General features: G+C 39.5%; 1 long non-coding RNA gene across 1 annotated transcript; it reads right to left on the reverse strand.

The window, feature by feature from the left end:
- Positions 1-3,106: 3,106 nt before the first annotated feature.
- LOC142964838 (uncharacterized) lies at positions 3,107-7,772 on the reverse strand. Its single transcript, XR_012957585.1, has 5 exons — positions 7,674-7,772; positions 6,415-6,450; positions 5,612-5,648; positions 5,308-5,342; positions 3,107-4,177 (listed from the first exon to the last, which is right to left on the reverse strand). It is a non-coding gene; the product is annotated as an uncharacterized LOC142964838 (long non-coding RNA).
- Positions 7,773-25,713: the final 17,941 nt, after the last annotated feature.

Consider the following 25,713-nt stretch of genomic DNA (forward strand, 5'->3'; position numbering starts at 1 on the left):
GTATCCAGAGACCATGTACTGTTTTTGTTTCCGTCTAAAATCAGGATTGTCTTTGTATCCAGAGACCACGTACTGTTTTTGTTTCCGTCTAAAATCAGGATTGTTTTTGTATCCAGAGACCACGTACTGTTTTTGTTTCCGTCTAAAATCAGCATTTTCTCTGTATTGAGAGGAAATGTACTCTTTCCGTTTTTGCTGTAAGTCAACATTGGCTCTTGTATTATTTCTTTTCTTTTGTCTAAATTCAGGATTGTTTTGATATTTCCTGCTTGCGTGGGATTTTTTATTTGCTTTATATGCTATATTTGAAGCATACTTTTCCCTTTCTTTCCTTTTCTGATTATCTTTTCTTTGTGGAGTTTTTTCTGAGACCAATAGTCTTCTCTTCATTTTACTCCTTTGGTGTTTACTAAACTTTGACAATCTACAGATGGTTTCCTGCAAAACAGTATCAGAGAGATCACTGGCAACAGTATTTATTATTGAAGAAGAAATGTTTGATTCATTGAGAGAAGCATCATGTGATGGAACGAAATTGATTTCACTTGACGGTTCTGGTTCAGTTTGGGTATCAGGTAATATGACCTCTTGTTGTCTCACAGATGATGTAAAAGTGACGTCACTGGACACTCCTGTCATTATGGTATCAGAGGGATCACTGAGAACAGGGTTTATCACTTCAGCAGTCAATTCTGATTCACTGTGAGGAGCATCATCTGGTTGGAATGATGTGATGAGGACCTCTGGTTGTTTCACAGCTGTGGTGTGAGGAGACATTTCAGGTAAAATGTTCTCAGGACGATCAGTGGCTGTGTTTGTCTTTAGAGTCGGTGAGTTTGATTCATCAACAGCTTCATCCAACAGAGTAGGTTCATCCTCAGTGACAGCTGTAGGTCTGCAGTCTGTGTTTGGGATAGCATCATTCAGGTTGACTGTGTTCACATTGTAAAACTCCACAGGCTTTAACTCATAGTTACAGGAGGACTGTGTGCCCATCATTCTGTAGGACTTCTTGAGCCTGTCAATCATATCACTGAGACGTGTGAATGTCACCATGACAGCGGTACCAGGAGTACGTGAACCGGGTGGTAGGGGCAAACCTCTGGCTGTTCTGGAGTGTGGGTCAAAGAAACCATATCTGCCTGACCTGGTTCTGAATACTGCAATACATAACAGTCTCATCAACAGCAAAGCGTACTTCACATCTGATAACAAGCAGCTCAGTCCTGACTCCAGGTCCAAAAAGCTATCGACTGCTCCAGGTAAAGGTTCTCCTAATGTGCCGTACCTAGAAAGTTGTGTCATGTCCACATAATGTGTCAACCTGCGTGCAGGAACTTCGTCAGGGAGCTCATCGGTAGTCAGATAGATGTGATTAGTGACCCTTTTCCTGGTCTCTCTATACATCGTGTTACCTTTATCCAAAACAAGGTTGAGGTCTGCTTTGGTGATGTTTTCATTCTCATGAAGGAATGCAAGAAAGGTTAGTGAGTTACAGGTACACTGCTGATTTCTGGATCTGCCGTATTTAACAGAAGCCTGGCTGCGGGATGCACGGACATGTTGTTCATCTCCCAGGTTTACAAAGTCTGCACGAGAAGGTCCTGCTGCAGATGCCTGTGGTACAAATGACGCATGACTTTGACCTCTGTGGTTTACCTGCTTCACATTAGAAGGCCCTGCCTCACATGCAGCGTCACTGTGTTGTCCTCTCTTTACGTCTGCATAAGATACCTCTGGTACACATGATGCATCAGGCTGACCTCCTTGTTTCACACTTCCAGCATGAGACGCTGCAGACATCTTAACTTCTCCACTGCTCTGAGGACCACCACATTCTGCTTCTTCAGTCGTTGTTGCACAATCATTGAACCTCTGCCAGCGCAGCCTCTGAGCTTGTGACCTCTTACCCTTCCTTGGCATTGTTTACTTTTATTGTACAAAACCAAGATATTAAACCCAATATTATTGGTAAAAGGATCTGAAGATGGATGAAACCTGTCTCTGCTTTTAGTAATCAAAAGCACATAGCAATGATAAATTAACTCACAGAAATTTGGGGTTAAATCCTTCAAAACTATTCAATTTATAATTATACACCAAAAGAAGAGACTTCACAGTATCCAAGCAAATGTTAATCCAGAAAATCCTAACCAAGTCTGTATAAATAAATGAGGTCAAATTTAACAATATAAAGAGATCAAGATGAATGCTCCAATTTTACTTTACTGACACACTATGGTATTTGTATATTTTAGTGTTTGTGACACAAATTGTTTGAATGTCAAATTCAGTGACAATAATCTCAAGTATATTCCTTACAGTCTTAATGTATTAAGGCTAATATAGTTAGGTTTATATCTAAAAAACAAATTAAAGAATCCAGTTGTTTGACTTACTACAGTAAATGAAGGTTAAATAACAAAGCACTTCTACACACTGATTTAAATCGTGTGATCAAGTCTTTACTTGGTTTGTATACGTGAATAAGGGACTGTGTATGTTAAATACTTCTCAAAGAAACCTTGACAAATCTGTGGAAATATATATTCAATGTAAAAACTGAAGTTTAACACTGACACACAGATGATGTTAAATTATGCTATTTCCAAAACTGTTGATTGAAGCCACCTAAATCTCAAATATTTTTGTAGTAATCCAATACACTTGAACTGGTTAATTTAAACTGTTAAGACTTCAGTCAGATTTCAAAATGCCTCAATTTATAGCTACTTACTAAGGTAACAGTATTAATAGTGTAAGAACCAGAATGTATTAACAATTTAAGGCTGACACACTACCAAGAATAAATTATGTTAATTTCAAAGCTTTATGTAATATGTAAATATTGAAATTTAACACAGAATACACAATTTAAATAATTTCCACGAACACACAACCAGTAGTCCAATATCAGCTATGATCTGTTGTGATCCTAAACTGTTTGCACTCACCAGCAGAGAATAAGTTAATACTACTACACTATGGTTTATATTCAGAATCAGGAAGAGTTGTCGTGGCAGTGAGATGACAGATGAATGCTTCTGAAGAACGTTGGGTCTGCAGACAGGAAACAGCCGCTCCAAATAAATGCAGTTCCTCCGAATAGATGTCTGGATTTTATTTCAGTAGGAACAGGTTAAACAACAAAACATTTAGAATGAAACAATGGATGTTTATATGAATTTTTTGTTATCAAATAATAATGAATACAATGTATGTAGTGGTATTACTTGTACTCGTATGTAGACTAGTCAAGTGAACAGTTTGAAATGTGAAATATCTGTTACCAAAACAAACCTCTGGGTACAAACCAACAGAACTCCACAGCAACAAAGATCAAGAACTAGACTTATTCTCTAATGTGGATTTTCACTTATTGTTTTTTATGTATATTAACCAGAATGCAGTTTCTTTAATTATGTTAACTTAATCATGCACTTTTACAAGAAATGATATACTTGGAAATTTACCAGATTTAATTATAAATTCTTTGTCCAAATGTTTGTGATAGAAGTGTAACTTCTTGAATTACCAGAAAATTATGTGTATGTCTTTTTCAGTTATATGTTCAAACCAATTTTGTTCAAAAAAATCTCAAATAGTATATTTCAAATGTGTTGTTCAATGTGTACAAATAGTAATAGTATTCTATAGATGTATATGATGTAGATAGAAGATTGACAGAGGTGAGCGTGAGAGGAGAATCTCTCAGATTATTCAAAAAGATAGATCAGGTACCAGTAACCCGAGGATTGTGAGTGGATCAGACGATCAGTGGAGAGACAGAGAGTGGGCGAGATGAGAGACACTCAGGTTTTCATATAACAGACAGGTTCTTGTTAACCATGGATAACCAAGCAATTTGGTTCAGTACGAGGATTTCAGAATTCAGTTTTCATCAAGCTTTGTTCAGTAGATTTGTTCAATTCAGGAGGTTTTCGGCAGTTTGGAAAGTGCTTTAACAGATAGAGTGGGATAGAAGAGGGATACAAAGAAGGAGTTCAAAATCAGACAGAGCGGTAGATTGACAGGAAAGATAGAGGGACCAATGCTTAGACAGAGTTGATACAAGGTATAGGAAAGATAGAGGGACCAATGCTTAGACAGAGTTGATACAAGGTATAGGAAAGACAGAGAGCCAATATGATAGAGGAGAGGGGAGACAGCTGGACACCTGTAAGACACAATAAAGACATACATTAGACAGCAGTCTGAATAACAAACTAAGTAACTTCTACTCTAAGCTAACAGATCAGTGAAATGTCTGCTCACATGAACAGAATGTAAACCAATACCCCAGGTAATACTGCAAATATTTATATGAAAAACTTTCCTATCAATTAAGTAGGGCTGGTTTAGACATGTCATGGCCACACTGCCTGTGTCTCTCACATGAGTAGTTTCCACAGTGTTGTTGCTGCTGCCAGCGCTTCTTTCTACATGGTTTGCCTTTCATAATTGCCATACTGTTTCATTTCATTTTAAATGGAATTTTTATTTATTTTCAACAGAAAAGGGTGAAGAAGCCTGTGTGCTGTCATAAATACCGTATTTTCCGCACTATAAAGCGCACCGGATTATAAGGCGCACCTTCAATGAATGGCCTATTCTAGAACTGTTTTTATATATAGGGCGCACCGGATTATAAGGCGCATAGAATAGAATAGCGTCGTAAGCGTGTCTCTTGAAAGGTGCCATTTTGGGGTCTTTATACACACAAGTGGTGTTGGACTAGGAGTAAGCACAGTACCGGTGTTTACCGCGGTGCGGCTTTGTAGTTTACCAGTCGTACTGAAACATTTTGACAGAGCGCCGTGTACAACCAGTATGGATCAACCAATTAACCAATTGATCCATATATAAGGCGCTCCGGATTACAAGGCGCACTGTCGTTTTTTGAGAAAATGAAAGGCTTTTAAGTGCGCCTTATAGTGCGGAAAATACGGTAATATTAATAATCCACAATTAAAATGAAGGCGTGCAAGTCATTGCATTTTCCCACACTGTCCTGTAAATATTTCAGAATAAAAGCCTTGTGTTAACAAATGATGGGATTCTGTTAGCAGAAAGATGCTAGCAGGCTTTTATTTTTATATTAAGTGTCTATTTTAACTGTGAAACCCATGGCACACTTAACAAAATAGGCGAGACCTCGAATCTCTAAGAGACGCAGCTGAGACGCTGGCGAGCCACGCTGCTAACGTACGCGCCAAAATAAAAACCAAGAGGTTCAGTGTTTCATTACAACATCACTACATGTTTTAAGACACTGCATTCAGTTCTCATTCATATGTGTGAACTTACTGTCAAATCACCACGGAGTCGCCAACACTGATAGTCTACAGTTAGAGACAGGAAGGAGGAGGCCGGAAGGAATGAGGAGAGAGAAATAAATCATGTTTCCATTCTTTTCAGAAAACCAGTGTATCACATCTCATTTTACTGTAGAACAAACTGTTGCTAATGTTGGATAATTTATTGTTGAGGATGTAATGTAGGAATGTAATCCTGTCGAGACAGATTATTATGATGCTAAGGTATTCTAAACTGTAAACCAATGTAATATCAGTTTAGTTATAGCAAAACCATTATTAATGTGTGAACTTACACTTCAGAGTCAGAGAGGAGTCACCAGCAGTAACGGCCTGGAGTTTAAGACAGAAAGGAGGAGTCCGGGAGGAGTGGAAGGAGGGTGAAGGTTAAAGAGAGGGAGAAAAAAATAAAAAGACATTTTCAGTTCACTTCAGAAAACCAACCTCATAGCTTTATTGAATTATAAGTACTTTCAGGTGGACAATTTATTTCCTTATTTATTATCAATGTCTCATTCAAAAGTCATATTTTTCTAGGAAGTTCAAATGTATTGTGCAGTGTGACTGTGAGTTGTGTGGTAATACTGACTGTTGTCAACAAGACAAAATTGTATCCCTTTAATGTGTTATTGCCTGTCAGGGACTTTAAGATAATTGTCTTTATAGCATGGTACACAAAATTAGAGCAGCCACAATAAATTGATTAGTAGCCAAGTATGACATTAAAGAAAAATGTTAAAATTCTCTGATTCCAGCTTCTCAAATGTAATAGTTTATGATTGCTTTACTCCACTATGACAGTAAACTGAATATCTCTTAGTTTAAGACATTTGAGGACATTATCCTGGGAGTCTTTGGGATGATCAACATTTTCCCCGATTTTCTAACATTATAAAGACCAACTATTCAATTAATAGAGAAAACAAACAACAAATCAATCAACGATTGAAAAAATGATATGTTGCGGCCCTACACAAAATAGAGTGTATAATGTCAATGTTTTCTTTAACAAAATGAAAAGAACAGATGCTAAACAGTTATTCACATTGAAGTTATGTGGTCTGTTGTCAATTTTAGTTTCAGTATTTGATTTACTTACCAACCAAAGTGCAGATACGGATTGATGTTCTGTTGTCTAAGAGAGGAAAGAATATGACAAACTGACAGTAAGTGGAGTAGGTTCAAACTTGCAGCCTTTAAACTAAACAAAACAACAAAAATGACATGCATTACAGAAGTAGATTACTGCTGTTAATTACTACCAGCATAATATGAGAAATCAAGATTTAATTCAACCTCAGTCATAAATTAAGCTTGTTTAATGATAAATGATAAAGTTTCATTAGTAACTTATATGAGTGTAACCACTGGTTAAAACAAACTAGCCAGAATGTCAATTGCAATATATCCAGCATCCTGCTAATCAACACTATTCTTGCCTTAATGTTACCGAACTGAATGTAGTCAACAGCTAAAACTGCTGGTAAAATAAATAAGCCTGAGACAAGCATCAACAGTATTAACGTTATAAATTAGCTTGTTGTTACTGAAGTCAAGGATTAGCGCTAGCCCTTGTCTAGCATTCAGCGACTGACATTGATGGTTTATTTATTTGCATTTTGTAAATTTTCCAGCTCGATATTGCCGCATTGAGTTAATGGCAATAAACTGCTAACTAACGTTAATTCGTTAGCGATTTTTAGCGTTTTAAAAATGCATTGACATTGGTTTGTAACTCAGAGAATTTAAACATGAATGGAAAAGTATATGCTAACGCATGGCTAACACCGGCTAACGCTGACTTTAGCCATGTTAACTGACAAACTAATGTCAGTTACCTAACGAACTAACGTTAGTTGGCTAACTTAGCCATCCTAACTTATTTGTCAATTAACATGGCTAAAGTCAGCATTAACCATGTTGCATTGAAATTGGTTAGCTTCTCATACAGAATTCCAAATGGAAGAGCGAAATATTTTCCCTTTATGGCATTAAGCTAAAGCGAACCCGTGACTAACACTAGTATAGCGGCTAACGCAGACTTTAGGCATGTTAACTGACAAATTGGTTAGTTAACTAGTTTGCTAACTAAATAGTTAATTGGTTTGAAACAGTTACCAATTATACAATACACAGAAATTAGTTTAGCTATATTAACTAGCTAATATGGCCGCTATGCTAGTGTTAGCTATACGTTGGCGTTCGTGTATGCCGTACAGGGGAAATATTTCGCCCTTCCAGTCATGTTTAAATTCAGTATGAGTTACACACCAATTGCAACGCCTTTTTAAAACGCTAAAACTGTATTTATACCATTCAAATGATTAGCCGTTAGACAAGGGGTTCAATGCTACTTACCAGAAAAGACTTCAGGACAAATTAGCGGAGCTGCGGTGTTGCATATTTACATTTCATTGAGGCGTTCAGGAGCAATCGGAAATTCTGCTGTCAAACGCAAAAGAAAATCATGAATCCTGTCTTAGATAGTGTACATACACCACACCAACCACAAATCTAACAAACGCATTCTGCCGGTATAAATCGACACCGTTTGTTAAAGAGTTAACAGAGTACAGAGAGAAAACACCTCTACTCTGGCAGTGATGATTACTGTGTGTAGTTAGTATTACTAGTTAATATTATTAAGTACAGTGATGACAACTGTGCGTCTTTATTAGTTATTAGTAATATTAGTTACTATTATTAAGCACAGTGATCATGTGTACAGACACAAACTTCTCAAAAGTCTCTCCAGCTGTTAAAGCCGACTGGCAGCTGATCCAGCTGTGATCAGCTGATCCTCCGTCATCAGAAACAGATGTCGCTTCACATGACACAACTGAGGAAAGGACGTCTCATGTCTCTTTAAAAACATTTCCTCGTTTCGTCTCGCATGGTTTCCTTGCAATTTCGACCTCCCGTCCGAAATTGCGGCCAGTACGTTCTTTTTGGTAAAGTCAAACTCACAGGCCACCACCCTGGGCTGCTCTGTATAACCACCTCCACACATAAGTGGATTGGCGAGGGTTTAAAATAGCTTTGGAGGCTTTGTCCTCAGCAGTGATGAAATAATACACATAACACATAGAAACTATGCCTATAGGATGAGCCCTATGGGTTTACCATTATACTTTTTCCCTGTAATGTTTATTCATTATTATATGTGTAGCCTACTTTATTCGGCGTATTAATATTATAAACTATTTTTTTCTATTAAAGTGTGCTTTCAGTTCACCGGAAGAGGGATGACTTCTGTTTGGAAGTACCGATTGCTAAGCAAGATATATAGCCATAGTGTTTCAAAAAATGTTGCCACTTTCATTCATTTTTAAACTCTGAGATGTAGGCTAATTTGTGACATGCTTTCTTAATATCACTCGATAATTTATAGGTTAGCTTACGATTTGAATCATCACATTTTGAAAAGATCAACAGTCAGCTCTTACAACTCAGTCTGGACAAATAATTGTTATCAGCCAGTATACCACAGAGAACACCTGCGCTCATTGAGCGCTTCTCATCTCACCGCTTTGGACCTTGTGTGTATTTTTGTTTTTTTTGTTCGCCAATCACTGTCTGTATTGTGTATTTCTCTCCAATAAAAAGTATTCATTCCATGGTTGTTATGTCTAAAGCGTTGAGATGAAACGAATTTACTGAGTCTCAGAAGATCTCCGACATTATAGCAGTGACTGATTTTCACTAAAGTCGTCTGTCCTGCCTGAAAAGTCGAGAGAGAGGTAAGTGTTGTTCCTCTTAAATGTGTTAATAATTTGAATGATATTAAGAATACCTGACATGAATTGAGTCCAGGTTTTTATATATATATATATATATATATATATATATAAAGAGAGAGATATATTCTTAATGAAATGAAATTGCTATTTTTTAAACATTGCTAGCTATCGTTATTTCCAAATAGCGGGCATCTATCTCTTGTTTTAGGTAAACTGTACGCACTCTTTAATACGAAATACTCGTTTCTAATAATCATTTGCTAAAGAAGCAACACACTATGAAATAAAAGAAACGTTATAGATACAAATGTGTACTGGCCTACTCCCTAACTTATCCTATAACTTCGTGTTTATTCTATTATTTCAGAATGGCGTTACACTCTCTTATATGGACAAAGCCTCCCACGCCATATTTCAGGCCACCACCAATCCACCTTTGCATGGTGATGGTGGCGGAGCAGCCCAGGGTGGTGGCCTGGGAGTTCGATGCTTCTGGTGCGAGACCAGCTTCCACAAAGCACAATGTGCTGGCCGCCATTTCAGACGGAAAGTCGGTGGCCAAAGTCACCATCTATGAGGAGTTTTCTTCGAAATTCCAGGAGGGTAGGAGCTACGTCCTAAAGGGACACTCCTTAAGAGGGCAGTCTCCGCCATACCTCATTAATATAACAAGAGAGACCATGTTCTTTAGAAGCGCACCAATAGACATGTCAGAGGCGCTGACACAGCAGGCGGAGGCCTTAATACGTCCTATCTCTCTGCTGACCCCACTCAGTAGCTGCAGTGAGGCAAAGGGCCTAGTGACCGTGGAGGGGGAGGTGATCGAAGTAAGTTCAGTTTTAACCTATGGTGGTATATATAAGGAAAAAAGAGTTGGTATAAAATGTGAATTAACTCACAATTCCATCTTTTTCAGCTGTCCACGCTGAAAAAGATAACCAAGGGCAAAGAAATATTTCCCATGCGAAATATTAAACTGCAGCAGGTAGGCTCTCTCTCTCTCTCTCTCTCTCTCTCATATATATATATATTATAGAATTAAAATATTATTTCACTTGACTTTCTACAGGGGGATACACAGCTGTCGCTGTGCCTCTGGAGGGAGGTTTCGGTGAAGAAGCTGCAGATTGGGGCACGGATGAAAGTGTCCCACCTGAAAGCTACTGAGTCGGACTACGGGTTGCAGCTGCAGTCCACCAACTTCTCAACAATCGAGGTCGCCCTACTTGCTTGTTGCTGTTGTATTCATTCTTACATTTTTTTTAAATAGTGACATTCATTTTTTAGACTAATTTCTTTACATAATCACATCTTCAAAATACACACAGCGAAGTCTGCTGAAGTGATGTGAATTTATTCTATGTAAATAAAATATATTTGAAGTAACATTAAAAAAACAAATATGAACAAAGGATGACATTTAAAATTAATAAGCAATGAACGGGCTAGTGCAATGAAAGTTTAATTAAATAATATCAAAACAATATTTATTGTCAGTAAAAAATGCAAAATGAACTGGATGAATTATAAATAATACATAATCTAATAATAAATGAAGGATTCTCTCATTTCAAGTAAAATAAGGGCTGCATTAAATAAATTAAATAAAAATAAAAAACGGAAAGCTTTTAAAAAAATGTGCATCTTAAAATAAAGTACTTAATTTTCGAAAAAATGAACTGAACTGAATTGTCCTGCAGCTTTAGATTCAGTTAATTCAGGTGTGAAGTGATGTCACTCAAAAAAGCAACGATATTATATTATTATCTTCTAATAAGAGAAAATTGTGTGCAGAGATTTTATCTGTGGTTGTTAAAACCACTTCCATTCTTTTCTATTAACATCATTTTTGGACAGTTAAAAATATTATGCTAGGATTCTGATCATATTGGGCACTTAGATTGTTTATTATCTGTGACTTCATTTCAGATGTGAGTGGGTACGTTTGCTCAAAAGAGTTGTGCTTTATCTCATAGAACATAGAACATATGAGACATCCTGATTTTAAACTGCCACTGGGAAGAATGGACATATAATAGTCCTCAAGACTGGACTACTGTAACTCACTATTCACTGGGATCACTGCCAAGAACATCCAGAAGCTGCAATACATCCAAAACAGCGCTGCCAGGATCCTGATGAGAGTCCGGAAGTATGAGCACATAACACCCATTCTGCACTCACTACACTGGCTCCCTGTCTCATTCCGGATTGACTACAAAGTCCTACTACTCACACATAAATGCATAAATGGACACGCACTTCCCTACCTACAAGAACTCATCACTCCCCAAATCTCCACCCTGCACCCTCAGATCTTCAAACAGCTCGCTCCTCCGGGTCCCCAACACCAAGCTCCGCACCATGGGCGACCGGGCCTTTGGCTCGGCAGCTCCACGCCTATGGAACAGTTTCCCTGACCACCTAAGGGCAACACAGACACTGGTCTCTTTTAAAACTGGCCTAAAAACCTTTCTATTCAGGAAGGCGTTTCTGACCTAAATCACTGTCAGTTATTTCTTTTGTGTTTCTGTTCATTCACTGTTTTTTTTATGCTTACTAGTTATTTTATTATAGTTTGTTTTAACTATGTTTTTTACTATGTACTGGCTCTGTGGCACTCTGAGATTTTTTTAAATGAAAAGTGCGTTACAAATAAAATGCATTATTATTATTATTATTAGTCTGTCCATTCTTGGTTAAAGACTGGTCTCTCTGGTCTCCCTGACCACTTCTCTCTTCTTGAAGCGTACCAAGTGAAATAACTTCTGACTCACGTTCTCTACGATGGTCTCTCTCCCCATCTCTGCCGTGTGTGTGTTTATCTCACTAGAGTCGAGGGCAATGCTTATTGGGAGGCTTAATTAACCACAGCTGAAGCCAATCTTTAATTGTGTCTCCTCTCCCACATAAACACTAGTAGTGACGGAGGCGTGAGAGGGAAAATGCAAGCAGGAGACACCGGCTGGATTAGCGGACAGGGAGGACGACAGATCATCCCGAGAGAGTCGTACACGGCGGGTACGCTCGAAGGCATTGCAGGAGAGCGCACGACCTAGACCAGCCTGAAACTGTATGACAATAAAGAAATTAAGCAGTACCATTGGGTGTACTAGTGTCATTGTGCTGGGAGAGCCCACGGTGGTAACAGTAACTTGTTACAGACCCTTTGAGACTGTACTTCTTTAAGGGCCATACGAAAACACTTGATTTCTCTTCATTTCCAAATCATTTTCTTGTTGAAGAAGTGCTTCAGCTCTAGACTTAAGTTTAATTTCAGTGATCTCAGAGGGGACCTGAACCAAACTTTTCCCCCTTCTGCCAAGTTTATCTTTACAGAAAGGCTGCACCCTTGCATACTATTGCTTAGCCCTATTGATTTCACTGGAACAAAGACAGAGTTCTATTTTGTGTGTTGTGTTTTTTTGTGAGCTTTATCCTGGGGAAGGATTACAGATGAAGCGCCTTGATGGCTTTTGCTTGTTTTCATTCAGCCCACAGCCGGCAGCAGACTGAGCTCGTTGCTGCAGTAACAGATTATGAAAAAGTGATTTACACATGGATTTCCCATTTTTAGTAGCTTTGCTTGTAACTCTGCTGTTGGCTAATAGAAAAACAATGTTGGGCTGCTATTATCCCTCTAGCACAGCACCTGCTACACAGTGGGACAAAGAATATCACTCTCTGTGTGCTCTACAACGTACAAACCTGGAGGAATGTAGGTGCATGGTAGCCCCTGCCATCAGTGTATGAATGAGTGTGAATGGGTGAATGATGACATGTGGTGTTAAAGCACTTTGAGTGGACTGAAGACTAGAAAAGCGCTATACAAGTACAGTCCATTTACCATTTTACAGGGCTGTGTGAAGCATACAGTTTTACCAATGACTTAAATTATTCTACAGTCATTCTAATTATTCTACAATTTGATTTATACAGTCCAATACAACAAATCACAAATTCACCTCAGGGGGCTAAACAATCTGTCCAGCAAACAACAATCTCTTTTCTTAGAACCTTGATTTGGATAAGGAAAAACTCTCCAAACAAACCTTTTTAATGTGGAAAAAAATGGAACAAACCTTATGAAGAGCAAGTGAGGAGGGATCTCTCACCCAGGACGGACAGACATATAACAGATGTGGTGTCTACAGAATATAATTATGTTAAAATGACAGTATGGACAATCAGCGTGACAGAGAGACACACAGATGTGTTTGTGGGACACAAACAGGTTTAGAGACCGAGATAAAGTGTTGTTCAGAAGGTTTACAGTATTGTAGTCCGTAGGACTTTGGTACTAGGCTAAACAGATTCATTGAGACCAACCTGCCGGAAGGATAATGGTGCAAGGCCTGAAGTAATCAAAGAGTATGCAACTAACTGAAAGTGAACGACAAAAAGATGCGCTTAAAGTTTGGATTTAAAGGCCTTAACTCTGACAATCAGTCAGGGAGGTTATCCCAAAGGCCCTTTGGCCGGTTGACTTTTTTCTCTCTCTCTGGGGACAGACAGGAGCCCTTTATTCTGAGAGCAGAGAGTCTTGATTGACGTATTAGGTTTAATTAAAGTGATAAGGCAGGGGGCGTGTCCATTTAGAATTTTGTAATTCATAACAAGCCCCTTAAAGGATAAAACTGACATTATCAATATTTAATGTAAGAGATATCGTCCAATAATACATTCAAATAGTTTTGAATTGTTTGAACATAAAAAACTTGTTAGTAGGATGCAGTCATTGTTGGTTCGATTTGTTGACAGCAAGAGAAATATATAGAATATAACCAGTAAGGTTGATCCTGCTATCTGAAGCTGAAAAGGCCAGCTATATGTGTTGTGTGTCTTGTGAAGGAGGAGAGAGCACGCTGAAACACTTTGTGTTTCAATTCCAGCTGCTGACCAATGAAAAACGTACTCACCACAACCTGCTGTATGACACCGACTGGCTCCTTTCTAGACATCCCCCACTCTCTGTCTCCTGTAGCACACACAGAACCTGACTGGCTACATACACTTTTATAGATATGCACGTCGTGCTCAAAACAGTCAAAGCTCAGGTTGAAAATATGACAATAATGATGCCGGTTTTGGACAGCAGTCTCTAGTGCTACACCTTCAATTGTACCACCAGCTGTAGCTGTCTCCTCCTTGACCAAAGATTCCTAACACTTGCTGGGATCTGGCAGGAGTGTGTTTGGTTATCAGCAAGTATAAAACTAAATTATTGACATTAATACAATTATTAATATCAATAATAATTATAATATAATTATTAACAAATGTTAATAACAACGGGGTACCACCCTGAGATCAGGGACCAATAACCAATAAATTAAGTCTCATAATTAGTGTTTACTCAAAATGTAAATAGTCAGAGTACTATTCCACATTCAGAGTGAATAATGAAGGTTTGAATTCGAGCACAGGCCACATATCCAGCTATTATCACATACACATGCAACAAGTAATCACAGACAGCTGCTCTTTAAAGTATAACAGAGTTTATTAAAATATAATAATACTGATCAAGTCAAATTATATCTAAAACTAACAACTACTACTGTACAATTACGAGCCTACTATCTAACGTCAACAAACAATCTGTGGTGTGAGAGAGAGAGTGTGTGTGTGTGCGTTTAGGGGGAAAAGCGAGAAAACTACAAAAATGGCTGATGTACTCTTGCACGTGACCACGCCACGTGAGACTACAAAATGGTGTTTTGGAGGGAAAACTATCAAAACGGCAGATGCAGTTTCGACTACAAAACAATTTGGCGACAAACTGGCAAACTTAGATTCGGCAGCCGTGGTTCTGGTCTTTTTCTGATAAAGTTACAGTTCCCAAACTCACTCGCGGTGACTGATCTAACCACAAAATTATTACAGCAGCATGGAATACAACAGTAGTTTCTTCACAGCACTAACGGAACTCGGCGGTCCGTAAACATACACAATAACATAACAGTAAACTTAGAACAACACAAAACAAGGTAACAAACACACTATGACCTATCTCTGCCCAGACACAAGCCTCATGCTCTGAGATGACTTTGTAGCGGTCGATGTGATTCTCCGAATTTCTTTTTAGAATTTGGGATCCGGAGCTTCAAGCTGCGCAACGATAAATCCTCCATACGGCCTTCCTTCTGCAGGTTAAAGTTGACGGAGTTACAGGGCTGCTTATCTTTCGGGATCCAAAACAGTCTATTGTTCGTCCAGCGAATGTAGAACTATTCCTAGGTTTTCTTAAAAGCAACAACGAACAATCAAATTGCGTGGGATGGCTCAGAGCTGGAGGTAATGCAGATAACCAGCCCACATACCAGATCCCATTAATTGGCTAATTATCGTGGTGATCAGTGGCTCTGATCTGGACTGTGTCGGAGCGAAGGACCTAGTGTTTTTCAAATATTTATTATTCTTATTACGGCCCGAGCACCGACATAGTCGGAGCGAAGGACCTATTGTTCTTCTGATGTTTATTATTATTATTGCGCGTGTTTCGTCGCAAATAGGAGGTGCTTGGGATACTGGGAATTTTGTGAAATTTGGCACGCAAGCCAGAATTTGCGAAAATTGCAGTCTGATTGGGGTATGAAATATTGGCTCGATAGAGCCCCCTATTGAGTAGCCCCAACATTGGGTTTCACCTAGCTGTATGAAATTTGGTTGGTATGTGGAACGTGATGGGACATACAAAAAATCCTCATTACGTTTTTGGACCATTTCAATACTTTAACGAACTCGTCCTAGAGATTTAACCCGATCGACTTCAGATTTGGTCAGTATGCTCTTGAGACCTTGGCAGTGAAAAGTTACTCAAAGATCAAAAAGTTATCGAACTATGTATCCATGGCGTGGTGTCAAAAAAACACCATTCGCCACGAAACAGGAAGTTGTTGTAACTTGGCCGTACATTGTCTAATCTGCACCAAATTTCTCATATGTCATAACATCCTGACCCGGAACACATCTACATGACAATTTAGAATCATAGTAATAGCTCCACTTAGTGGCGACAGGAAGTTATAAGTTGTGTACTTTGACATCCTGCTCCTCACAGATTAATCAGATCCCTCTCAAATATTGTCAGGAAAGTCTTAAGACCTTCATAATGCTTCATTGTGAAGATTGTAAGAAGTTGTTGAAGGGCGGCAACGTGGCGGCGACGTGAATCTCGATCCTTCGCCATGAACGAATAAACTGATGTAATTCGACTCCACATCATCAGATCTTTACCAGATTTCACATGTTTGATTAGACTCCAATCTTGAAGACATCTGCAGGCCAATTTTGAATCATAGTCATAGCGCCACCTACTGGTAACAGGAAGTTAAAGTCTTTATACTTTGGCTTGTTTCTCTTAGTAGATAAATCAGATCACCATCAAATTAGTTCCACACAAATGTAAGAAGTTCATAATGCCGGTTCATGAAGCTTTTGATGTTTCGTGGAACGCCGTTGCCATGGCGACGCAGTCATCGCTGTGAAAAACTAAGGTGCTTTTGAGAGGCTAAAAATGCTCGAAACATAAGCAAACTTGGCATCCACATTTAAAGCCCGGCATTTAGTTACATTTACATTACATTACATTTACAATTACATTATGGTTTTAATGCTTCAGATTGGCAAGTCGGCTCGATAGCGCCCCCTACAAAATTTCGACGAAGCAGCCCTCACAGTACGTTTCACATAGATTTACAAAATTTGGTAGGCACATGTATCACATATGGACTTAAAAGAAAGTCTCTTGGGACCATGCTCTAAACCCAGCCGAAAGTCAGCTATTTTGAATTTTTTATGAATTTCTAGTGTTGTTTTTGCAATTTCCAGGCGCTGTACTTTAATGAACTCCTCCTAGGAAATTAAATGAATCAACTTCAAATTTGGTCAGAACAATCTAAAGACCTTTGTGATGAAAAGTTCCTCAAAGCTTGTTGTTTCGTGAAAAGCCGTTGCCGTGGCGACACTTTGTTCGCCATGAAAAACAAAGGTGTTTTTGAGGGGCTAAAAATGCTCAAAACATAATCAAACTTGTGACACACATTTAAAATCCTGAATGTAGTTTTCTGATGTGATTTTATTGATTCAGAGTGGCAAGTCGGCTCGATAGCGCCCCCTACAATATTTTGACAATGCAGCCCTCGCAGTACGTTTCACCTAGATGTATCAAATTTGGTAAGCAGATGTATCACATGTAGACTTAAAAAAAGGTATTGGGGTCTATGCTCTAAACCCAACCGGAAGTCAGCCATTTTGAATTTTGTATGAATTTCTAGTGTTGTTTTTGCAATTTCCAGGCGCTGTTAATGATGGTCACGAAATGCATGGCTGCGTCAACCAGAGTCCTGCCAGTACCCTCGACACGCGTGAAGTTGAGAGGGCCCGATCAATGCTGCTTGCAGCTTTAATTTTATTATTATTATTTGTCAGACGTGATTTTGACTGGCACTTCACTTGAAACAGTCAAACCCGCCACAACTTTGCACATAGTAGATAGCTAGAAGATCTACCTGACGGATGAATTTTGCAGTACATCATTGTACCGATTTAATACAACAATAAAAAAGCATTCTTGGCAACATTTATATTAATTTATATTCAACATTTAACCTATTTATGAATAGGTTTCAGTGGAGGTCGTCATTCTACTCATTCTGTATGGTTTACAGAATGAGTAGAATGGTTTTATTTTGTGTTAGTTTTAAGATTGGGGATAAGCTAACTTCACAGTAACTGCTAACTCTACATCCATCCAGGTAAATAAACAAGTCATGTTTTATCCAATGTGAGAGCTGCAAAAAGAAACAGTCCTTTTTTTAAGGACTGTGTGTTCCCTGAGAGAAATCAGCAGACGAGAAAGGTTAGAGTTGCCATACTGATGAGGGAAAAGGTCTCTTTGTGGTTGGAGGGATTTGGCCATGGTCATATGTGCTGGAGCAGAAACACATCATGAGAGGCTGTGATTCTGTGTTAAATCATAGGTGAAATTCACAAGATCTAGCCAAGCCTATCATGTAACACAAATCAATGACAGCAGCTTGGACTCTGTCTGGAACCGGATATGAAACACAGCTAAATCTTCACTCAGCTGTAAGGGATGAAAAAGTGGCTGGGATCAGAGAGAAATGAAAAATCCCACCATGCGGAGTATCATGCTGAATCAGATGACAATACATTTCTTCCCTGTGCTATTTATGTGGAAATAGTGTTGAAAAAATGAAAAGAGTGTCTCTTTGGTCTTTGTGCTACTGGAGATTATTGGCCCGGTAAACACAGGGCTGAGCGGTTCAGGGGAGAGCGTTTACCCCCCTCTGATCCCCACCACAGGAGCTTTACAGACATAATCCCAAATTCCACCAAGGGAGAACCACAGACCTTACAAACCATGACCTGATTATACAGATTGAGACCCACGGAGGACTAATGGAGCGCGACCAGATTACGGCATCTAAGATCCACCTGTGGTGAGAGTCCCTCTGGTAGAGAGAGGTCCTTCATGGATGTGGTGCCATGTCGCCTATTCTGCAATGGAAGGTACTATTTCCTGGTGTTCTTGGGATACCCATTTTGTTGAAGTAGCTCTGGGGAACTTTGGGTAGAATAGTATCCCAGCATGCATTTTGCATCAACAAGCTTTAGTGGTGTAGAATTTCAGCCATCATAACTGTCGCAATTCAACCGCTGTTTTTCTGTAACAGAAAAACAGGTAATAACTTTTTTTTTTAAACTTTTAGATTGAAAATATGTTGTCACTGAAAATAAATCTAACTTGATTGAACATTGATTTTAATGGCTACTTTAAGAACAGCTGTGTGGCCTCCATGTACTTGGGTGAATATCAGCTGTGTGCATCACAGTTTAGTCTTCTCTGGAAACAGTTTGCATTATAGTGTGGTGCTACTTGCATGCAGCACATTTACCCTACTTACGACTGATACTCTATCCCCACCAGTTTTAAGGCCATGTCCACATTACTCCGTTTTTGTTTGGAAATACATATGTTTTGCTACGTTTACACTGGCCACACTACGCCGGAGTTTTGGAGCACCCTAAACGGAGGAGTCTGAAAACACCCCCGAGATTGGAGATGTTTGAAAACTCCGGGGTTGCGTTTGAGTGTGGACGGTCGGAAACTGATGTGTTTAGAAAAAATTACGCCCACACCCGTGTTCCCAACTGGATTGGTTCTTAGCAGCCATGACGTCTCCTTCCCTGATTCGTCACACTCACTATCACGTGACCCGTACCCGGAAGAAAACAAACAGCCAGGGCTACGAGTGATTCATTTCAACATGGATAACGAATAGCAAGCCTTGCTTGCTTTGTTGTCTGTACTAGCAGCTATTGTGGAGTTAAATTCGTCATTTTACAATGCTGCTACTGCCTACAGGAGGAGGAGGCGAGCTATTCTTCGAGCGATGAGCGACAATTCCCGAGTCCAGAGGCGTTATCAGCCGTACATGGAGCGCCGGTTTTGGGTGAGGCCAGGAAGAACGAGCGCCTGGTGGAATAATTTCATCAATGAAGAAAACTTTCGAATGTCCAGATCGGCATTGATCAACCTTAGCGAAATATTACGTTCGCATGTGGAGGGAGCAACAACCACGATGAGGGCGCCCGTGGATGTACTTACAAAGGTAGCGTGCACGTTGTATTACCTGAGTGACGAGGGCAGACTCCGGAAAACCGCTAATGCATTTGGACTATCTCGACAAGTTGTTTCAGTCATCATCCGACAAGTCTGTAGGGCCATCACCGTCTTCCTGGGTCCCAAGTACATCTGGAAACAGAGTACCGAGCCCGAAGTGAGGGACCTTGTGGTCAACTTCTTCCAAACACACGGTATGCCACAATGCTTGGGGGCCATTGACTGTACACATATCGAAGTGAAACAACCACGTGCTAACTCTACAGACTACATCAACAGAAAGGGGAAACATTCTTTGAATGTACAGGCCGTGTGTGACTACAAATACTGTTTCATGGACGTTGTTGTGAAATGGCCGGGAAGTGTTCACGACGCGCGTATATTTGCCAACTCGCAATTTAGTTGTGACCTAAAAGATGGAGCAGTTCCCCCATGCCCTAAAGAATTGATAGAGGGCGAAGATGCTGTCCCTGTTTTTCTGCTGGGTGACCCAGCTTATCCCATGATGCTGTATCTCATGAAGGAATACCCCAATGGCGGAGTTACACCACAGGAGCAGTATTAGTCCCTCTGCAGTACGAGAGGGACTTCCAGCCACCTAGCAGAGCCACGAGAGCAGACAACAACGAAACCGAGGGGAAGCGTGTAAGTGTTGATTTTAAAGTAAATCTGATGTGAGAGAGAGAGAGGGAAAGACCCGCAGCGCTGTAACTAAGTCTGAAAAATAAAACTTCTAAAACGTTCCACGAACTGTGTCTGTTTGAGTTTATAGAGGAATATTTTAGAGGAAGATCTTAACAGAAACACAACCTTTCATTATTAAAGACTACTTTATTACTCTGTCTTTTTTTTAACTCAGCAACCAATCTACTTCCTGTTTACACCGTCACGCGCATGCCCAGTGTACGTTAATGGTCACGTGCTGTCCGTCTTCGAAGGCTGCCGTGTGGTTGCAGATCAATTCGAGAATGATGCTGAAACGGCCGTGTGGACGGAGATCGTTTCTATTTGACAAATCTGCTTCCAAATAGAAACGGAGTAATGTGGATGTAGCATAAGACTGCTCTGGTCTAACCTCTACTGAATAAACACAACTTGAACCAGGGTCCCTGAATAATTATCGACTGTCTCTAACCTTCCATTCTTTTCAACAGGACTGGAAAGACTTACCACCCACATATGAACCTTGAACCTTTTTAATCTGCTTTCAGTGCCTGTTACTCCACTGAATAGCACTTACTAAAGTGGTAAATTATGTTATTCTTACTTGGGATTCACATTCCACCTCGGTGCTTCTTTTCCTGGAGTTCAGTGCTACTTTGTTCTTGGCCCTCTGCTTTTCTCTCTTTATTTTTCACCCCTAGGCCAAATTATACGCAGTTATGGAACTCATTTTCCCTGTTACTCTGATGATACTGAGCTGGATGTGTCTGTAAAGGCAGAGGCTCATTCTCAAATTAGAGCCCTGCTTGACTGCTGTGAAAAGTTAATGTCACGTAAATTCCTGCTGCTAAATTCTGATAAAACTGAGAAGCCGGTCATTGGCTTTGCTAAACATAGACACTAGTTTGATCAAGTAACAGTATACAACTGTAGGATTTGTCAAAGTTTGACAGCTAAAATGGAATTACCCTCTCTTCTGATCAGCACATTAAAGAAATCACACATAGCTAAAATTTGGTATTTTCTGTTCATTGCTCATACAGAGATCAGAATTAACGTCTTTGTATCATCCAGACCTGATTATTGTTAGGTCTTATCATCAGGCCTGATACTTGTGTGTACTAAAAGTTTTCAAATGGTTCAGAGAGCTGCAGCTATAATTTTAACCAAAACTGCAAAATGTGACCATATCCCCTGCATTGGCTCACTCTGCATGTTAGATCAGACTTTAGAGCCTTTCAAGCAGAGCGCATCAATGGCACAACTAAGCTCTAAAACCCATCATTTCCAATGGCTTTCCGAGCGCTGCCCCCAAAGTCCTACACAGTTGAACTTTGGGTGAAGCTTGCTGTGATGTTCGGCTGGTGTAGCGCAAACTGTGTCCTGTGGGTAAGGTGCTTTAATATTCTAGTGGTGGAAAGTCAGTACATTTGTCAGGTTCTGTATTAAGGTACCTTCAATTGGTACAATTGAAGGTGCCAATACTGTAGTATTTTCATCCAATGTTACTTTACCATTTAACTCCACTACATTTAAGCTTTTGAGTTTGTTATTCTAGTTTATTTTGATGTTTTTATCTAACTACAGTACAGTCATTTAACAGCTGTAGTTGCTACATAGCAGATACATATTTTACATATGATACAAATGATTAACCTTTAAAATGTGATGCATTGTTACACATTAAACTACTTATGGATTCTGGATTTGAGATGTACCTGGGTTTCAACTAAACAATTAGTTTTTTGAGTCACTGCTTACCTTTTAAAAGCATAGTAAAAGTGAAAGTGCAATAACATGTCATTTCACTTGTATTCATGACATGTAATGAGAGTACTAGAGGACCATGGGGTAAACATGCCCCATTCAACTTTTACCAAAATATAGTTGGTTGATTTATGGAAGGAAAAAACTTTGCACTCAGCACAAATAGGTAGCTGAATAATTTGTATACAGATATACATGAACATGTACCACTTTATCATCTTCATAAAAAAAATTAAGTTTGCCTTTTGAACATTTCAAATATTCCATAACATGGGTTTAATAAGCGCAGGTCTGCTTTTTAAACTTCATGATAGGTCATGTATGTTTGGTCTTGCTTTTGGATATAGTTTGATATTACTACAGCATAGTTAGTAAAGAGTTCTATGAATTGCAAACTGACTGCTGCATTACAAGTTGTTACCATCCTGTCAAGTGCCTGTACTGAATGGGTGGAAATTGTGCATTTCACATATGAAATTAAAACAAATATCTTTTTTTAAATATGCCCCTGCATCCAATCCAAGAGTATGTCCATGATTCACATAAAATACAACTGTAATATTAATGCAAAATAATCCCTTTTGGGAGACCAAAAAGTGAAAACCGTGAATTCAGTATTTCCTGTATCTCTTCTTGTCAGAACCCCTGCTCTCTGTCAAACATTATCATAAAGGTCATTGAGCACATTCAGCTGTACATAGCACAAATATGCACTGATGGAGCTATAATGCTGGGGTCACTCTGCTGCCAGACACACAGGAAGTTAACCGCCAAACCCTGAGGTCAAGCAGATAAGGGTACAGTCCTCTCCAGACCAGCAGGACTGACAAAGTACAAATGCGTTTCACCTAATCTTTGGCTGCATCTCCCACAGCTTCCTTTCCTTGGATCCGTGCCGCCTTGGGGGTCAGGGCAAGGAGGATGGGCGCTTTAATCTGATTGGATGCCATTTTGCTGAGTCATTGTGGCTAAAATTGACTGGAGTCCCTGACAGAGGTCACGGATTGGTTACACAGTAACCTTGTCAAGTGGTTCGGTCTCTGCTGAGTGAGGTGGTTTTATGAGCGAATTTCCAATTATGCAACCAGTTCACAGTGCTTTCCACAATATTAGAGGATGATGGAATACATTTGGTTTCACATCCAATGCACTCTCACTACCAAATTGTCAGTGTTTGGTCGGTGCCTCTTGGCATCGGAAATCGAACTGCACGGAGGCCCCCTTTAGCGGCTGTATGTGACGTATAAAGTCAGTTTGAGTCAATTTAGGGTGGGGGAGGGGTGGCCGATGGGTCAAACAAACAAGATTTTTTGCCAAGACAATGATGTTTGAGTTTGTGTCTTGAGTGAAACTAAAAGTGAAAAGAGTTGTGCAAAGTGAGTCGCAAAAAAGTAAAATTAATGTTATTCATTGAGAAAAGTACACAACCAAACAACAAATTGAGCATGCATCGTAATACTTTATCATTTCCTTTTTTGCTTTTGAAGCTGCAGTGGACTCCACTACACTCCACTACATTCCACACTAATGTGAGTCATGAGAGGCCTTACAAGTGGGACCAATATTAGCAATAATCCTAAGGCCTACATGAGCCCTTCTGGTATCCATTTATTTGTGTTAATGACTTGGTCTACAAGCTTATCAATTAAATATGTACACATCTAAGATTTATCCCACTTGCCCATCTGTTGTCCACCTTGACCGAATAATTAGCCCACATACTGCCAATGAAAACAATAAGGGGCCCATGGGTCTTGAGAACGCTTGCTCATATGGCATCATTTTGATCACACGCTGGCGACAGAGGTCAAATATTTGTGGACCTTACTTTCATTGGCATGTCAATAATTGTGTGAAAGCATGAATATTTATCATAGTTGTTAAACTTATGGACCTGAAGAGGCACACAGGTGTTTCCAGCCATACTGGATGATTAGAACTCAGCTCAATTTGAATGTAGTAGGAGTAATACTTGGCTCCATGTACATGACAACGATAAAGATGTCATTCCCTGCTCTAAGAGGTGCAGAAAAGCTAACGGGGAAATGTCAATCAAGCAGCAGCGCTGTGCAGGCATTGTTTTGAATGTTGGAAACCCTGCAATTTGGCAGAGGGGGGCATGGGTATGTCTGCATACACACTATACATTAGATAGTGGTTGAACTTACAGCATATGCTATAACTAATTCTTAATTGGACACACCCTTGCCTAATGGGGCTATTGAAATAAAGTCAAGCTTCCGTCCCATTATTTAAATGACCCACGTGGGCATTTCTGCTGGCTGTGTCTTAGTGTCTACACTCTCGCCATGTTTCATTTATGCTCTAACATTCAATAATGAGGCAGATGAGGTAGAAGTTGTGAATACTTTTTTATTTTCTTTAAACTTGTGCATCAACTTCAAAGGGTAAACTGTGTGCACTCCATTTTGTTTCACAAGTTCAAAATTAGTTAAATGTTCTTTTTTTTTTAAATACATCTTTTTCCATTTTAAAACCATTTACACACAATTGCTCAGCACTGGACTCTAGCAGTCTATCAGTAATCGGGGGTGTAGAATGATAGGCATCATCAGCAGTCTTCCTCTCTTCCCGTGTGTGAACACTAGATTTGATCTAACCAGTATTATCATTACTCTTCTTTCATGTGAAGTAAAAATATCTTTCTATAAATATGATTCCTTTACATGATAAAAATACTTTCTTTTGTTCTTCCTCTCTCTCCATTATGTCACTGATGCTTACCAGACTTCTCTGTACTCGTAGTAGTACCATAATAGTACTAATTGGTGTGAATCTGCTCCATGGAGGATGTGTGCACCCTGCACTATTGGGTGTGTGTTTGTGTTGGCTCTGTCTAGTGTCAGCAAGCCTCCTGAACTACTGGCCTGGAGTATCACCCCTCTGCCGTGGTTGACACTCCTCATGGTGCGTTTCGTGTTGATACAAATTATTACAAAACTTTGATTCTCTCCGTACAAAAACACCTTTTCATAGAAATTGCATTTTGCACAAGTAAATGTGGAGCTTTACTGCCAAAGAAAAGAAAAGAAGCCACAGGAGTACAAAATGAAACTTGAGACTTGACACTGAGCAAATGGAGCGAAACCATGTGTATACCCATACAGAGCTGAAGTGAGGTGTATTTACGGCAGTAGTGAAATCCAGGCCGTTGAGATAATAAATAAGGAGTTGCATAAATAAAACAATAAATACTTTGAATAAATAGAGTTTGTGTGTTGTGGTGTGATTGCTATGAATTTAGACTTGGTGTGTCGTGCCCACGCCATTCCAAGTTCCTCCTTATTGACATTAAGAGTGTGTAACTCCATAGGATCGTCATGACTACTGGCTGAGACATCAACAACTCACTATATTGCCCCTGCTCCATGTTCTGCTTGTACTACACCACATAAACGCCGCCCCACCTCCCCTCCCACCCCAACCCCTCCCTACATTAAAGACAAAGTGTTAGTACTCTCAAACACAAATAAATGATATCACTTATTGCCTGATGGATGATATACAGTATATCCGTTTTTGATGTCGATCAATATCATATGTGACGAAGCAAGTC

The sequence above is a fragment of the Anarhichas minor genome, unplaced genomic scaffold (assembly GCF_050575085.1).
Source record: "Anarhichas minor isolate MPS153535 unplaced genomic scaffold, ASM5057508v1 ptg000032l, whole genome shotgun sequence".
Taxonomy (NCBI): Eukaryota; Metazoa; Chordata; class Actinopteri; order Perciformes; family Anarhichadidae; genus Anarhichas; species Anarhichas minor.